This window comes from Triturus cristatus, chromosome 6 (assembly GCF_964204655.1).
Source record: "Triturus cristatus chromosome 6, aTriCri1.1, whole genome shotgun sequence".
Classification (NCBI taxonomy): domain Eukaryota; kingdom Metazoa; phylum Chordata; class Amphibia; order Caudata; family Salamandridae; genus Triturus; species Triturus cristatus.
This window is the reverse complement of record NC_140589.1, coordinates 1,163,439,311-1,163,457,257: the sequence shown is the minus strand read 5'-3', so window position 1 is coordinate 1,163,457,257 and position 17,947 is coordinate 1,163,439,311. Positions and strand designations below refer to the sequence as shown.

The 17,947-nt window shown below is 44.1% G+C and overlaps 1 protein-coding gene across 1 annotated transcript in view; it reads left to right on the top strand.

Annotated features, from left to right (window-relative positions):
• The window catches only part of LOC146821130 (maestro heat-like repeat-containing protein family member 1), a 150,455-nt gene that overhangs the window by 70,553 nt on the left and 61,955 nt on the right, over positions 1-17,947 (top strand). The gene's annotated exons all lie outside the window — the stretch shown is intronic.

The window sequence follows — 17,947 nt, the reverse complement described above, 5'->3', positions numbered from 1 at the left end:
CAAAAAGTGACGTACTGGGGCCGCAGGGTGCTTGTAAATATGCCCCATAAGTGCTTAGGTATTGGCAGACTGATACAATAAGAACATAGTGCTGGGTAGGTGATTGAAGAATTGCATGAGACTGACAGGAGGTATCCTACGCTGCATGGGTACTACTTCAGTATTTAATGGAGTGGACCAATAGTATGTATCCGCTTAGAGATTTGTAGGGATTATGCTCAGAATATTTTTTTCTACTTGTGTTGGTGCCTAGGTCATTTTATAAGAATACCACTAGTAACTGGAATGATGACAGTGCTGCAAACAGAGTGAACACTTAATTTATAAGTGCTTACGTATTGGTGGAGTAATAGGATGAGTAGATAGTGGTAGATAAGTGATTAAAGAAGTGCACGGGACAGACTGGACGATCCCTACACTGCATGAGTACTAACTGGGTATTTAGAAGAGTGTATCAATAGTATGTAGCTAGTTAGAGGTCTGCTTGGATAGTGCACAACATATTATAGATGTACTTGTGTTAGTAGCTAGGCCATTCCATAAGTTCATGACTACTAACTAGATTACAGTTTTACAAACAGAGTGTATAGTGAATTTATAAGTGCTTAGGTATTGGTGGAGTAATAGGATAAGTAGATAGAGCTGGATGGGTGATTGGAGAAATGCATGGGACAGACAGGAGGATTCCTACACTGCATAGGAACTAACTGGATATTTAGAAGAGCGTATCAATAGTTTGTAGCTGGTTAGAGGTGTGCATGCATAGTGTACAAACTATTGTACCTGCACTTGTGTTTTTGAACACGCCATTCCTTAAGTATACGACTAATAACTGGAGTAATTTCAGTTTTGCAAAGAAAGTGCATGCTGAATTTATAAGTGCTTAGGTATTGGTGGAGTGATAGGATACGTATATAGTACTGGATGGGTGAATGGAGAAATGCATGGGACAGACAGATGGATTCCTAGACTGCATAGGTACTAACTGGGTATTTAGAAGAGCGTATCAATAGTATGTAGCTGGTTAGAGGTCTGCATGCATAGTGTACAAAATATTGTATCTGCACTTGTGTTAGTGGCTAGGCCATTCCTTAAGTATATGACTAATAACTGGAGTAATTTCAGTGCTGCAAAGAGAGTGCATGCTAAATTTATTAGTGCTTAGGTATTGGCAGGGTGATAGGATACGTAGATAGTGCTGGATGGTTGAATGGAGAAGTGCATGGGACAGACAGAAGGATTCCTAGACTGCATAGGTACTAACTGAGTATTTGAAAGACTGTATCAAAGCTATGTAGCTGATTAGAGGCCTGCATGCGTAGTGCACAAAATATTGTAGCTGTACTAATATTGGTGTGTCTATGGTTTCGAGAATGGTAGTCTGTATTTTAGGGTGTGAGGAGGTGCATCAGATGATCACGTAGATGATGTCATCAGTGATGTTATTTGAGATGTCGTCAGTGATGTCATCAGTGATGTCACTGACCATGTCATGAGTGATATAATATGTGACGTCATCAGCAGTGCATTAATTTAATCCAAAAAGCTGGTGGCCATATTGGCCTGGTCACGATGTGTTAATATGCACACAATGTCATTTCAGCATATCTTGCCCCGTGACTGCCATACCTGTATGTTTGTCAACGTGACTTATTCATAATAAACATACTTAGAATTGCAAACATCAACATAAACAATGGACTACACATTACTTTAAAGTGAAAGGCTATCGGCCATATTAATCTGGGCACGTTGCGTATTATAATGGTTCTTACACGAAAGAAAAGGAAAAAAAGGGGTGTTAATATACACACATTATCCCTAAATAAAGTTCTAGCGATTATTGTTCCATTCCATTCACAGCTCATTAGAGATGTCATGAGTGATGTAACTGACCATGTCATAAATGATGTAATGTCTGAGGTCATTAGCAGTACATTGCGGGGGTGTAAGTTATAGTTAGCTCAGGTAACTATAACTGCTGAATTTCACTGGTTGTGTATGAGTGAAATCTGAGTCTAACTATACCGTCCCTGTAATCTTTGTTTTTTTCAGCAAATTTCTATTTTTTTTTTAAGGTTAAGTAAGATGCATATCACAATGGATGGTGGGGGGTTGGAAGCAGGGCCTGGCATTGTGCTGCCCCCACCCAAGCTTGCTGCTCCTGCCTTCCTTCCTCCTAGCCATCCATTGTCCAAGTGCATGTCCCTGCTCCCTTATTACAGCCCTGTGTGGCCGTTGTTCTGCCACTGGCCTTCCCGCCTTCTCTGAACAGTTAACTTCAACTTGCTGCCCCATCCACCTCCTCCCTATCCTCTGTTGTCTGAATCCATGGACTAGCCTCCTCCCTCCTGCCATGCATGGTCTGATGTGCTGCCACTGCCCTCCATTTAGCATGATGTACCGGTCCACTCCTCCTGCCCTCCATTGCCCAATTCTATGCCCCATCATTGACCTCCTGCTTAGCCTCTGTGCTTAGCTTGCTGCCCCTATTCCCCTTCCCCCTGCCCTCCGACGTATTTGTGCATGCCCCTGCTCCATCCTGTTTGCCCACCATGTTCCATGGACCTGCCACTCCTATCTACTCTGAGTGTTCTGTTGAGCTGCCACTCCCCTCCCACCTGCCTAGCATTGTCAGATAACTGTAACCTGTCCCTGCCACCTCCACCCTGCCTGTCCACATTCCATGCCCCTATCCCCTTCCTCCTGTCCTCCATGGTCCATTTTACTGCCACACCCTTTTTCCCTCCCTGGTCTGTTGTGCTGCAACTGCTCCTCTTGCCTGCCCCGCGTGGTCTGTTGTGAGGCCCCTTCCCCTGAACTCTTTTGTCTGTGCCCAGTTCCTGACCCTTCCTTCTATCCTCCATGGTCCTTGGTGCATGCCCCTGCACCCTCCTTCTTGCCCATCATAGCCATTGTGCTGCCACTAACCCTCCCGCTTGCCATGCATGGTCTTCTGTGCTGCCACGGCCCCTCCCACCTTCTTTGTGTGGTCAGCTAGCTGCCCCTGACCCCCTCCCACCTTCCCTCCATGGTCTGTGTGTATGCCATCATAGTCTCACTGTTGCTCTCCATGGTGTGTCTTGCTTCTAGTGCCCATCCTGCCTGACCTCCATGGTCATCTTGCTGTTCCTGCCCTGCCCCCTTGCCCCCAGCCCTCTGTTTCCATGTGCAGACCCCTATTCCCTCCCTCCTGGCTTGTCTTTCCATTGTAATGCCCCTGATCCGTCCCTCTTACCCTTTATGGTCTGTTATGCTGCAGCTTTCTCTCCTGTCTGTCCATTATGGTCAGCTAGCTACCATTGCCTCTTTCCCCTCTGTTCTCTGTTGTCCATGTGCATGGTACTGTCCCCTCCCTATTGCTTTCTATGGATTGTTGTGCTGCACTCCCGTCCCGCATGCCCTGTGTGGTGTATTGTGCTGCTGCAAAACCTGATGCCTGCCCTGTAGGGTCAGTTTGGTGCACCTCTACATGTCCCTCCTGTCCTCTGTTATCCGAGTCCATGTCCCTACCCCAATTCCTCCTGCGTTCCATGATCCAATATACCATACTTGCGAACATTTTGAACTTGATAAGAGGGAGATTTTGAAAAAAAACTAGGCTATTGATTTTCCCCTTTGAGTTACATTGAAAAACAGGAGATTGTAGACAGGAGACAGATCAAATAAAGCCCATTTGAGCCTAAAAACATTGGACGTTTCCTGGCTGAATCATGTCTGTTGACATGTATGGTTGGACTACCACTGCCTCTTCCTTCTACCCACAATGGTCTATTATATTGCCACAGCCTCTCTTGCCAGTCCTGTATTGTTGGTTTGTTGCCCCTGCCCCCCTTTCCACTGCCCTCCATAGTCTGTTGTGCTGCCACTGCCCTTCCTGACTGCCCAGTGTGGTCAAATTGTTGCCTCTGTACCCTCCTAGCTGCCTTCAATTTTCAGAGTCTGTGCCCCTGGCCTCTGCCTCTCAACAGTATCCTAATGAACAACTAGATTGCTAACGTTCTATATTTATGACAAAAGTGTGGAACGCCTGACGTCATCTTGATGTTATCAAAACTGTAATACCTAGAGCATTTCCTTTAGAAATTACATATATGAGAGGGTCTTATTTGCATCAAAATGATGGTTAGTGCTCTAAAAAACTAAAATGAGGACATATTTTCTGAGTTTTCAAATAGCGACAAAGCACTTTTAAATTATTTGTTATCTTTATGTTTTTTTATCCAGTTGACCACTTGATTAAATGTTGCACTTAGGGGAGAAGATGTGGTGTTACTTCCAGAGCTGCAGGCTTTGCAACTGGGGAACCAGGTTGGAGTTTCTGCTTCAGCTCGACATTCTGTGATTCTGGTCAAATCACTTAATCTCCCCATGTCTACAACCAAAATGAATTTGTTTTTGTGTGATGTAACCAATGCTCATGTAAAGCACTCCATTACCTGACAAGTCTGCACTATATAAAACTGCAAAAACACAAAAAATAAACAGTGTTTTGCACACTTCTGTCATTGGGCTACATGTGGGCTACATATGGGTGATATCTGTGCTACATTTGGGCTCTTTTGTCTCTGGTGGCCATCTTGGGAGATTTATTTGTTATGAAGTTTCCTAATTTCCTAATTTCCTGCAGTCTCCTTAGTAGGATGTGCTTTCAGTTTTTTACTTTGATTCCATCAAGAAGGTATTCAGATATGTCACACATTTGCCATAAATTCTGAATGTTAGCACTCTAGTTGCTCATTAGATCACTGTAGTAAAGCTACTGCTCACCACGGAAGTCTACTGCTGGTATTAAAAGAGCATGTTTCAGTCTGCATGTCAGAATTTTTTAATGAAATAGAAGAGGATTTGAGAAGTCACTCAAAATGTGCCCTCATATTTCTTTCTTCAGCACTAATCATAATTTCTATGGCCAAATGAACCCCCTCATTGTGTTCCTTTTTAAATTAAATGTTTTAAGTGTTACCAGTTTATTCCAATCAAGATGGCTTCAGGTGTGCCATACTTTTGTCATAAGTAAGACAGTAAGCGCTCTAGTTGTTCTTAAGAACACTCTGGGACATTCTGTCATTGGGCTATACTTGGGCTACATCTGGGTGATATTTGTGCTACATGTGGGCTCTTTTGTCTCTGGTGGCCATCTTGGGAGACTTATTTGTTATGAAGTTTCCTAATTTCCTCATTTACTGCAGTCTCGTCAGAAGGAAATACTTTCAGTTTTTTACTTTGGTTTCATCAAGAAGGCATTCAGATGTATCACACCTTTGCCATAAATTCTGAATGTTAGCACTCTAGTTGCTCATTAGATCACTGTAGTAAAGCTACTGCTCACCAGGGAAGTCTGCTGCTGGTATTGAAAGTGCATGTTTCAGTCTGCATGTCAGAATACTTTAATGAAATAGAAGAGGATTTGAGAAGTCACTCAAAATGTGCCCTCATATTTCTTTCTGCAGCACTAATCATACTTTCTATGGCAAAATGAACCCCCTCATTTTGTTCCTTTTTAAATTAAATGTTTTTAGAGTTACCACTTTATTCCAATCAAGATGGCTTCAGGTGTGCAATACGTTTGTCATAAGTAAGACTGTTAGCGCTCTAGTTGTTCTTTAGAACACTCTGGGAAGCTGCAGTAGAACACAAAGGAATCAACTGACAGTCTCTGCCCTTGTTGGATGTACATGTTTTACTGAGAATGTCAGACTTCATTCTCACATGACTGAGAAAGATAATGTGAATTTACAGAAAATATGCTCTTAGTTTAGCTTATAGATCACCTTCCAAACCTCTGTGGGAAAAGCATGCGAAAATTGTTTTCTCTCAAACATGAGTCATGATATCCCAGCAGAAGGCTTTTTCACATGGTAAAATCACATTAGAACATACCACAATTCCTAAAATTAGTATGGTACTGATTCAGCGCAAAACCCCTGGCAACGGGGAAACAACCCGTACCGGTATCCTCCCTGCGTCACAGACCTAACGTCACACTAGCTCATTCACACATGCAGTCATTGTTGGGGCCCATAACACCAACACTCACATGTTACTTCCACACTGGTCTGCACACACAGGAGGGATGAGTAATTCAAGCGCCGGACATGTGAGGGGAACACCTTATAACCTATAGGGAAGGAAAATCATTTACAAAATATACATTTACGCCCTTTCACCTACAGGTCCTTAATCCTAAAACATCAAGGCACTCCTCCCACTTCGGTCAATGGACCAAATTAGTTGGATTGGTTGATGGTGATTTAGAACCAGCTAAAACACATTTTAAGACTTCGGAATCCATTTCTTAAAAAACTCACAACTCATAATTTCTTGTTAATCAATAATTGTTTATCAAAATCTCATAATGATTTAAATTTGCATTTGTCTCGTCAAGTTTAGAAAGTTTTATATCAAAATGTATGTAAATCGCAGAACATCATATTTACCTAATCTGGCTATTTGGAGTCCTCTAATTCATTGGCTCTGCATAATTTTGTCGTAAATCATCCGAAAGCAGGCCAAAGCTCAAAGTTCTTTGCTCAGCACGTTACAGTCCCAAAGATCAGCAAAGGACCAGAGACGTGCAAGCCTCTATCATTGCCCGTAGATTTAGGAAAAATTCGCAGTCATCAGATGATCGGGCAGCATCCGGACCCTCAAAGATTCAGGAGAACGCACCAAACGTAGCAAGGCAACGCAAAGCGACGTGACCCAAAAGTTAGAGCGAAGCGACCAGAGCGATAGATTTTCCTCTCTATTCTACTACTTCTTTTATAATACAATGAAGTAAAGAAGATACAATTTAATATTTTAGGACAGTCATGATTGGCTGGTAGAGATTGTCTGATGTAAGTTTTAGGTTCTCAGTTAAGTTCGAGGGGTGAGGTCATGAGTTACTCCAAAAGTCGGCTTGTTCCGGTTTATTGTAGGGTTGATTGTTCTCTTGTTCCGGCAGACTTCCCGTTCTACATCCTTGACCAGGGACATGCGGTACAGAGGTCGCTACGAGGTTTAGGAGATTTCTTGCGCATGCGCAGCTCACTCTGCGCCTCATGGAACAGTGGCCACTTCGTCGTGTGGAGTTAGCGGCCATCTTTGATTTAGGCCCAAATGCCAACTTAAGCGAAACAAACACAAAAGAGTAATTAATACATAGAAATAATGAATCTAATGTTAACCCCTTACTAATCCCTCTATGTGCTTGTATTTACCTAGCATATAGCAACATTTAAATCCATTATATTCACTTTTTCGGTCCTCCTCTTGGGCAACATTACAAAAGCAACATATATCATGCAGTATTCTATTACCACATATACTATTGTTAATATGCGTACAAATTTTAGTCATAAAAGATTATTTAGCCATGCAAATTGCAAATCCCACGTGTAATTTGAATATTAACAATGTTGGTTAATATACATGCAAACTCGTTTAATAATATTATAGTTAATAGATTATATAATTAGTATTTTCATGTAGAATAGAGGAGGTAAACACAATTTTGCTCTACCCGCTCCATCAGTACCATCAACAAATGATTTATAATGCAACTAGAGTCTTAAAACCTTCTATTAACTGCAATGCTTTTTAATGAGGTGCTATCATGTATATTGGTCCCAAGATGGCTGCCAACACTTCTTGGATGAAGTGCTGACAGCCAATCAGATCTCACGATGAGATGTGTGGTTAGGCTCCGCCCAGATATATATGTGATTTTACTTTTGATTTTCTCAGGAACTACTGGACGGATTTACACCATTTGACCAAAATGCGCGACTCTGAACCAAGGGCTACCTTTTTGCCAAATTTGGTGTAATTACGTTCAGCAGTTCGGGGTGTAGCTGCGACTAAAGGTTCCTATGGAAAAATTGCATGGGGAAAACATGTTTTGGGACCCCCCTTTTTCTCATCCCCCGCTTGACGAATCACCCGGAGACTTTCAGGATAGGAGCGGACCGGAGATGGGCAAAAGTTTTGAAAATTTCGCGAAGATTCGTCAACCGGCGCCAAAGTTATTGGGAATAGAATGGTGCGGATTTCCTATGGAAAATAGGTCCTAACTATAACTACCTACTGGCGACCGCCAGTAGGTAATATATACAGCTAAAACACTTACCTGTGCCAGACTTGCTTGGTTCTAAGAAACAAAATAACTAAAAGAACATTTTTATACAAACAAAATTGGTCTGAGTTCAGTCTTTGAGTGTGATTTTGTTGATTCAGTGTGTACAACAAATGCTTAACACTCCCTCTCTGATAAAGCCTTACTGCTCGCCCACACTACCACAAATAGAGAGTAAGGTGCTATCTACTTTTACCTCTGCCTACCTTTGGGGTTCCACTTGACTCTGTACACACTATACCTCATTTTGGTATGGCATATGCAGACCCAGCTTCCTACAAAATGCGCAAATCTATTTCTAAAGGTATTGTCAACTATTGTACTTATTTCATGCTGTATTTTATGTTTTCAGTTTCCTGTTTTTGAATTCCCAATCTGCCATCTCCAGGAATCTACGAACTGATTAATTTAAGCCAATTTCAAAATGTTAAGGGTGAGTATCAATTTGTTGTTCAGAGTACAAAGGTGCTTTATTGTTGAAAGAGAAGGGTCAGTGTTCCCTCTGGTTCTCTGGTAAATTATCCGCATGTTTGCCCTGGTTTGGTGGCAATCCTAATTGGTACTTGATTGATGGAGGCATGGCTGTTAGTCTGTTCTTGTTAGGTTTATGGCTGACATGGCCTCTTTTTCTGTTTTGCATTTGTTATCATTTGACGGATTTATGGGGCTCCAAAATACAAAGCTAGCTATTTGAAGCAGAATGTGTTTCACCTACTCAATGGCACGATGCATATTTATCTCACATTCTCATTGGCAGCAATGGGGACACTGTCTAGCTCTTCATGCCTTGGTATTTTATAGCCGAGATATTGAGGCAGAGGTAGAAGCATTTTCTGGATATGCCAAGCAGATGACTTTGGTTTTGCTACTGGAGGCATTTGCACAATAATGCATAACACTCTGACAAGAAACTAGTCTTAGCTCACCAAACACATACTTAGTACCATGAAACAATCACCAACTGAATTCAGGACTTTCTTGTGTGTTTTGTTAAAGACAAATTACAGTGCAGTGCAGCACACATTTTGTTTCACTTGGTGGCTGTTTTCTTTTTGGCTCCTCCATGAATGTCTCTCAGGATCTGGTAGCTTCTCTATGACAGGGAAGAGTTTGTCTGCATGCGCAGGGTTGATGTGCAGTTACTAATGATTTGTGGTCTGGCAGGGCCTTTGCTTCTCTGAAATTTGAGGGTTTGCTTTCTGCTTGGCCTTGTTGCTTGTTAATGGCAGTTGGCATTTTGGGGTCTAACTTGGCGCTTGTGCCTTCTTTACATGGCACATTGTTCAGGGTTGGGCAGGCTAGGTGAGGCCAGCCTTACATCGCAGTATAGTTCCTATGAGAGCCTTGAGTTTAATCTGAAGACTAACTGAGAGCAAGTACTGGTTGCAGAGAATAGGTGCTACCTCCTGAAAGCAAACAATGAGGTGCAGAAATATAAGCTTCTGGTATTTATTTATTTATTTATTTGAAAGGTTTTACATAGCGCTAGCTACACCCGAGGGTATCAGAGCACTTTACAATGACAATGAGAAATAGATTTGGACACAACAATATCAATAATTAAAGCAATTAAACACACTGATATATAAAAATAAAGGAAGAAATGAATATTACATATTTTGTGGGTTGCGTAGATTGTAGACAGAAAACAAAATGAGAGGACCAGAATGAAGTTATAGGTAGTAAAATGACAAAATGCCTGGGGGGACATATTGCACATAGTAAGGAGGGGGGGGTATGGTGAGCGGAGATCAGGGGAGTGATTACCCCAATCATTTATTGAGAAGGTGAATTTTAAGGTTTCTTTTGAAGCTGTCGTAGGAGGGGTTGCAGCGGAGGACTTTGGGAAGGGCGTTCCAAATGGTTGGGGCCTTGCCGGAGAAGGAGCGGGATTTCGCAGCGTTTTTTTTTAGAAGAGGGGGTATGAGCAGAAGAGTGTTGGAGCTTCTCAGCGTGCGGGCACTGCCAGCTCTTTTGAGTTTGGTTGAGAGGTAGGTTGGAGCATTCTGGTAGAGGGCTTTGTGCGTGATACATGCAATTTTGTAGGAGGATCTGCCTTCGATGGGGAGCCATTTGAGGATCTTGAGGGCAGGGGAGATGCGGTCGAGGCGGTTGCAGTTGGTTGTCAGTCTTACTGCAAGGTTGAGGACGGCTTTGATGGGGGCAAGGTGGATTTTGGGAGTACCGGAGAGAAGGGCATTCCCGTAGTCAATTTTGGATAGGACCAGCGATTGGACAATTAGTTTGAAGTCATCAGCTGGAATGAAGGGTTTGATTTTTTTGAGATGTTGGAGTGTGAAAAGTGCACTTTTTGCTGAGTTCTTTATATGGGAGTTGAGTGTGAGTTTATTGGTGATGGTGATACCCAGTGATTTGACAGATCCGGCAAGGGAGAAAGAACAGTTAAGGGCATTAAGGTCAGCGATCCATGATTGGATGGGGAGAGGGTTGTTTTTGGGGGAGAAGAGGATGATCTCAGTTTTGTTAGGATTTAATTTAAGATGGTTATTATGGAACCAGGATTGGATCTTGGTAAGTGTAGTGTTAAGGTGAAGGATATCTGCGTGGGACTTAATTTTATAGTACAGTTGTGTGTCGTCAGCGTATAGGTGATAGTTGATATTTGCTTGTTTGAGTATGATGGTCAGGGGTTCCATAAAGAGGTTGAAAAGGGCGGGGGAGAGGATGGATCCTTGAGGAACACCTAGGGAGACAGGGGTTGGCCTGGAGAGGCTGTTTTGAATTTTGATTTGTTGGGTTCTATGTTGGAAGTAGGATGTGAACCAGGAAAGGACCGTGCTATTAATGCCGAAACGTTCTTTGAGTGCATTGAGTAGGGTAGGGTGGTAGACTGTGTCAAATGCTGCGGTGAGGTCAAGGAGGATGAGGAGGTAGCTCTCGCCCTTGTCCAGGGCTAAGTGAATATCGTCGACTATGTTGAGCTGTGCTGTTTCAGTGCTGCATCCTTTGCGGAAGCCCGATTGAAGGGGGTCGAGAAGGTTAAATGTGTCAATGTGTTTGTCGAGTTGGCGGAGGGCGCATTTTTCGCGGACTTTGGAGAGGAGGGGGAGGTTGGAGATGGGGCGTAGATTGGTAGGGTCATTGGGGTCAGCTTTAGGATTTTTGGGGATGGGGGTGATTTGTCCGAGTTGTAGGGAAATGGGGACATTTCCTGTAGAGAAAGAGGTGTTAATGATGTTGGTCCAGTAGGGAACGATGACGTGTTTGAGATCTTGGACAAGTGCGGAGAGGAGGGGGTCTTTAGTGTGGGAGGAGGGTTTGAGTTGCGTTAGGATGTTGAAGACTTCCTGTTCATAGACGGGGTGGAAGTTATGCCATGTGGCATTATTTTTGAGCGGTAGGATGTTGGGCAGGCTTTCTGGAGGGGTGTCCGAAGGGATGAGGAGTGAGTGAGTCAGCGTTGGGTTCAAGGGGAGAGGTGAATAAGGTGTAGTGTCCAGGGGTGTTGAGAATTGGGCGAGGGATGGGGGTGGCGGAAAGCACGGTCTATCCCAGCAATTTTTTCACTGAAAAAGTTCGCAATTTCTTCACATTTGTCAGTGGAGGCCATAGGGTTAGGGAGTGCAGGTGAGGTTTGATTTCTAATAATATTGAACAGTTCTCTAGGTCTGTTTATGGCACGGGAGAGTCGATGACGAAAGAAAGATGCTTTTTCCGAAAAAAATTGTTTTTTGTAGGAGGATCTTGCATTTCTGAGGAGAGCAAGATGGGATGGGGAAGGGTGTTGTCTCCATGTTCTTTCAGCTAGTCTCAGAGAGCGTCTTTCTTTATTAAGGTCAAGGGTGAACCAAGATTTAGAGGGGACATTTTTTAGCGTTTTTGTTTTCAGGGGGGCAAGATGGTCTAGAACCTCAGTGACAGTTTTGTTAAAGTGCTCAGTGAGTTCGTTAGCATTAGAGGAGGGGGCAGTGAGACTGAGTTGGGATTGGAGTTTAAATTCCAGAGTGCCGGGAGGGATTTGCCTAAGATTTCTGGTCACAGTTGTAGTCTTATTTTTTTGTATCGGGGCCGGAGGGGCAGGAGGGAAGATCGAGAACAGGATAAGGTGGTGGTCAGACCAATCGATGGGGATGATGTTGGATAAGGATGTCAGATCAGGGTTGGAGATGATGGCGTCAAGCGTTGCTCCTTTGGCGTGGGTGGGGGAGTGGCAGAACTGTTTGAGGTCGCTGATCTCAAGAAGGTTGTTGAGAAGGACAATTGGAGGGTCGTCTGGCTCATTCCAGTGGAGGTTAAGATCTCCAAGGAACAGATCATTGGAGTTGGAGAGTAGCGATTTGGTAAGAAGGTTGGATAGTTCTTCGGCAAAAGGAAGGGATTCGCCAGGAGGGTGGTAAATGTTATGGAGTCGGATTGGGGGGGAATTTTTAATTTTAAGTTCGGCTCCTAGGTATTCAAAGGTTGTGTAGTCAGTGTTGGGAATAGAGGAGAGTTGAAGTTCTTCTTTGTAAATATTTGCTAAACCTCCCCCTATTTTTTCAGTTCTGTCTTTTCTGATAATAGAGTAGCCAGGGGGGGCCAGGAGGTCAAGGATGGGTGTGGAGTGGTCGTTGAGCCATGTTTCAGTAAGAAAGGCAATATCAGCATCCTCGTTGAGGATGATTTCAGAGATTTCGGTCGCATGTCGGACAGCCGAGCGGCAATTAAGGAGCATGCAGGAAAGGGGTTTAGGATTTGTATTAGGGGCGGGGAGAAGTTGAATGTTGGTGAGTTGGGGGGGGTCTAGGGGCGCTCGGAGCCTCAGGAATTCTGCTAGTCCCCAGGATAACTGGGATCGTGGAGTGGGTGGGGGAGGGGTCAGTAGGAGGGAGATGGTTAAGGTAGGTGTTGCAGAGAGGCGATGTTGTCCAATGTTTAGGATATGGGTGTTTTCTGTTGCTAGTATTAGGCGCGTAGGGCCAAGTGGGGCGGGATATGGGTTTGTGGAAGTTGATCCCAATGAGATCCTTTCTGAGAAGGGTGAGTTCAGTGGTTAGGTTGGAGAGATTGTGGTTTAAATTGCGAAGTGTCTGACAGAGGTCTGGTAGGAAGGAAGTGGAGGAGACTGGGATGGAGGAGGGGTTAGGGATGTAATGTGGAGTAGGGGGGGGATGTTGGCAGTTTGTAGTGGTCGTATTGCTAGAGGGCGATACAGCAGGTGGTTTCGTGTTAGGAAGGGGGTTGGGAGAGGTTGGGGGAAAGGAGGAGTGAGTGTGCTGGTGTTGGCATGGAGGGCTGGGAATTGCATGTGATGGCTTGGCGGGGGGTGGGGGGGAGAGGGGGAGTGGAGGGGGTAGAGTATGGGGGGTGAGGGGGGATGCAGTAGTGGTAAAAAGGGTGGAAGTGAAGTTTGTGAGGGGAGGGGTGGGCATCTGAGGAGTAATGGTTGTCAAGGGACTGGAAAGAGGGGTACAGGGGAGGTTACAGGGTGTTAGAGTGGGTCGGACATTGGAAGGCAGGGGGATTCGGGGGAGTGTATTGTGGGGGTGAGAGGGGGTTGGATCCAGAGCGGAGGGTAGGATAGGCGTTAGAGCGAGGGCTTTGTCACTGAGGTTGGGAGTAGCATGGGGTGGGGGGTTGGTCTCAGGGGGGCGGAGGGGAGTTGTGAGGGGGTCTGGAAGGGGGTTGGTGATGTGATGGGGGATCGGATTGTGACGGGGATGGTTCAAGAGAGGGTGACTGAGTAGGAGATGTTGAACTAGGACTGTCATTAGGGAGAGGGTTGAGGGTAGGGGCGGTTTGGGGGGTAGATAGTAACAGCTGTTCGGTAAGAGTGCTAAAGATGAGTTCAAAAATTGTGAGGTGCTGTTCGGAGGCTTGAATCAGGATGTTTCCAGTTTTGTAGATGGAAATGGTTAGTTCACCAGGGAAAAGAGAGGTCGGGGAAGTGGCGAGTTTGTGACCATGGGGGATTTTAATCGAGCTAGATACTGGGAGGTGTTGTAAAAGGGTGCTCTTCCATTTGGAGGGGCGTTTGGTGTAGAAAATGTAGTTGGTTTTAATGGGGGAAGTGAGGCTGTGGTAGTTGTCTTCAATAAGGGTTTCAGGATTTCGGATTAGGAGCTTATGTTTGAGGTTCTTTTTGGCATTTTTTGAAAGGTTGGTAGGGTATGGAATTGTCCAAGAGTTGGGTCCATGTTTGGAGAGTGCAGGGAGCTTGTCAGTTAGAGCTTGAGAGGAGCGTGGAGTATGGGTGGGATTGGGGAGGGGCATGGTGGAGAGGTTTGGCTGGGGGGAAGTGGCGGCGTACAAGGAGAGGTGGGTGATGATAGGGGGGGAGGACAGGGGGAAGGGTATTTGGGTAAGAGCGATGAGGGGGTGGGTGTAGGAGGGGCGGGCGGGGGTTCGGTTTTTTGAGACCCTGCTGCCGATCCGGAGGGGGAGAAGAAGATGCAGGTGGGTGGGGTTGAAGGGTGGTAGTGAGCGGAGGGCAGGGGGAGATTAAGGGGGCAGAAAGAGGTCTATGTTGGTGACCGAGCAGGGGTTCAGTGCTAGTAAGGAAGGGGGTTAGCGGGTTGGGGTAAGGGTTGGGGTGAGGTGAGCAGGAGGGTAAGGGAGAGGTAAGAATCCGAGTTTGGGCGGGTAGTGGTGATTCTCCTAGGGTGAGGAGGGGGAGGACTTTGAATAGCAGAGAGGGGAGTAGAATGGATCGGGAGATGAGTGGTAATACAGTAGAGAGAAACAACAACAGTAATGATGAATATAGGATAGGATGGTAGTTTAGATCAATGAAAGACACTGCAATGTCATACTATTTGCAGATTCTTACCTGTACGAGTGCTAATTAATAACAATGTATGAACATTAATTCTATGTATGACAAGGTAACCACTTTTCTCTCTAATGTTTCAGAGATGGTGCTGTTTTTCCCAATGTGGTTCCCGCATGGTCCAGGATGGAAGTAAGATCAATCTTTTTTTCTTCATTGGAATTAGTTCCAACTTCATTGAGTTTTGATAAGCTATGAATAGATATTCAAGCCTGTAATCCATTGGTGATGACCAATAAAAACAATGAGATCAGGGAGTAAACGTTTAATCAAACATTACAATTACAATGCCTAGTGCAAAAGAAACTTTCACTGGCACTAAATGCCAGTGGTTAGCATAACTAAGACACCTTCTTAGGTAGATAAACCCCCCCTCTCCCTCAAAAAATGATGTAGAAACATCCAACATAAGGCATCTAGTTAAAAGAAACTGAAGATCAATAAACACAATTACAGTTTGAAACATGGAACCTCTGCACACTCTTTGAAGAGAAGGAAATTAATTGGCACCAAACATTATGGAACATCTTTTCTCTGGCCCAAGGTATAGGAAACTTACCATAACCGGTAACCTATGTCAAGTGATTCAAACCACTCTCAAAAGGAATCTCCTCTAATCTTCACCTGTCCAAAAGGATTCTTCTCCCTGTCAGGTGACTGTCAAAGGCATTCTCTTGATAAGTTTTCGTAGGATTCCATGCAGGTAGGTTTGAAACTCCCTGACCCGGTATGATTTTTTACGCAGGAAACTTGTGACAAAAGTCCACTGAGAGGTATTTTCGGATTTGGATGTTGCTCACCAGCACAGTGCTAGAATCTGTTGGGTGATGACTGTTTCAATGACCTGGCCATGACACTGGTTTGTGAAGCTGATTAATACTTATGGGATGAATCCCAGTGGAGGGAGTGCATACACTCTCATCCTATGTATATATGTACAGTCTTTCATGATTGGGTCTCCTCATTCCTCTGATTGTATGTGTGATTATTCATTGCTTACATAAGTGGTGACGAACCTCTCAATGTGGGTCTATATAAAGCCCTTAAGGCTGTAGGATGGTCAACAACGTTTACTGGTAGTTGGAGCTGCTGTCTCCTTTTCTCATCTCTCCCCTCTGTACTGTTCTCTCATTCTACCCACTCGCAAAGGAGAAACCATTGTAGAGCCAATGTATGTGCCTCAGTTCAAATCACAAATTTTAAGACAGCCTTAAAGTTCCTTTGTGTTAAGCTTCTGTAGCCCAAACTGGTTCCAGTGGGTTAGCCTATGTCCATCATCCAAGTTGCATACTTGGTGAGACCAAAAGCAAGATAACTTGAATGCCACCCTTTAAGCAGTAGGGAACTCTAGAGTTGAGGTGAATACTTTGTTTCTGCTGCAACATGAAGACGAGAAGGAGAAAGACTCCCTGGAATGTAGAAAATATGACTTGCTTCAGCCCAGAGTTCAAATCGAGCTGCACAGTACACCACAGTAAGAATCCTTGTTCAATAGTCACTACTGAGGCTTGAGGTCTCCAACCACTGCCTAGCTTTAGCAAGATTGTGACGAGTAAGCATTGAGAAAGATAGAGAGTAGAGATGCGTTAAGGTGAACCACTAGTCGTCAGTGTGGATACTACTTCCATTGTCTGTGTGTACCCCTTCAAGGCACCAATTCTGTGCATGAGGGCTGTGACAATCTGATGGTGGTGCTGACGGCCCGTGCTGTGCATTGGTGCCGATGAGCATCCAACCTGACCTTATGCCTGCTTCACCAAGCCGGGGTTCTCCAGCTGCAAGTCTGATGAGTTTGAAGACTCTGCCTGGTGCCATCCCTCATGTAAAACCAGAAGTGCAAGAAACTGTGTCTCATGGGCCATGATATCCATCTGAAATTTCCTATCTGTCTTTGTAGCCAGAGACCTTCAGAAGGCACTGCCATTGCTGAAGCAGCATAACCCTTGTCTGCCACCTTCAAACTGATCTGTGTACCTTCTCTGCCTTTAGGAGCTTTGGCTTCAAAAGTAGAATCCTCAAAAGATGAGACCTAGTAATTCAATGAGCTTGCAGTAGAATATGGGTTCTCTGGCACCGGAGGCAATAGTACTACTTGTCAAACATTTTCACAGGCCCAAAAGATCTGTACCAACATGGAGATGAACCTTAGATAAGCATTCTACAGTGCGTTCAAACCCTGAAGCCTACAGTGTCTTTAAATAAGGCGGATAAAGGGAATATTCTGGGAACATATTTATCAAGATACCAGATAACCACAACCCCTCCAACATGATGCATTTTGTAAGATTTCCCTCTTGGCCAGCCTGTCTGTGTTAAGGTATCAAAATGTCAGAACTTATCAGGAATATATGCTCTACTCAGTTACCAGCTATATGGCTGGAGCTGTTGAAAGTCTCAATATTCTATGATATTGGAAATTATTTCTTTACCTTAAGCACTTTCTACCAGGTTGTTGGACTATACTGTAAAATGTCTTGTACATTGCAGATCAATGTATCACTTATCCTTCAAGCTGTAAACTCCATCGATCTGCCCTTCCCTTCTCAGCAGTTGGAAGCCCTGAAAGCCGCAGTATTGATCTAGTAAACATCAATGCAGTTAATGTAGAGTCTCTAAGGCATGTTTACTCAGGCATGAAAGGCAAACAATTGCCTGATGCACAGAGAAAAATAGTTGGACATCAGAGCCGCGTACTTTTAATTTTCCTCTAATTAGGTCATGATTTTGTAGTCTGGTTGTGAAAAACAAAGGATACCAAGCGGCACAAAAGAACATCGTGCTTGCTCAACATTCAGTTGTACCTACAGGGCATGAGGGCACTGGCAGATGCACTATAGAAAGAAATCCTTACTAGGTACATGGGGCTTTCTAAATATGCAAGATTATGGTCCAAGGCAAAGGCTTCCTGACAAAACCATACTCTTGCTATTTCTCAGATTGGAAATTGATTATTTCTTTGTATCTTGCTGGTTCTAAGTTAAGGATCTAGAGTCTTAAAGTAAAATACTTTTCTGGAGAGATAAATTGATCTAAAAATTCTGGCAGATAAAAACATCTTT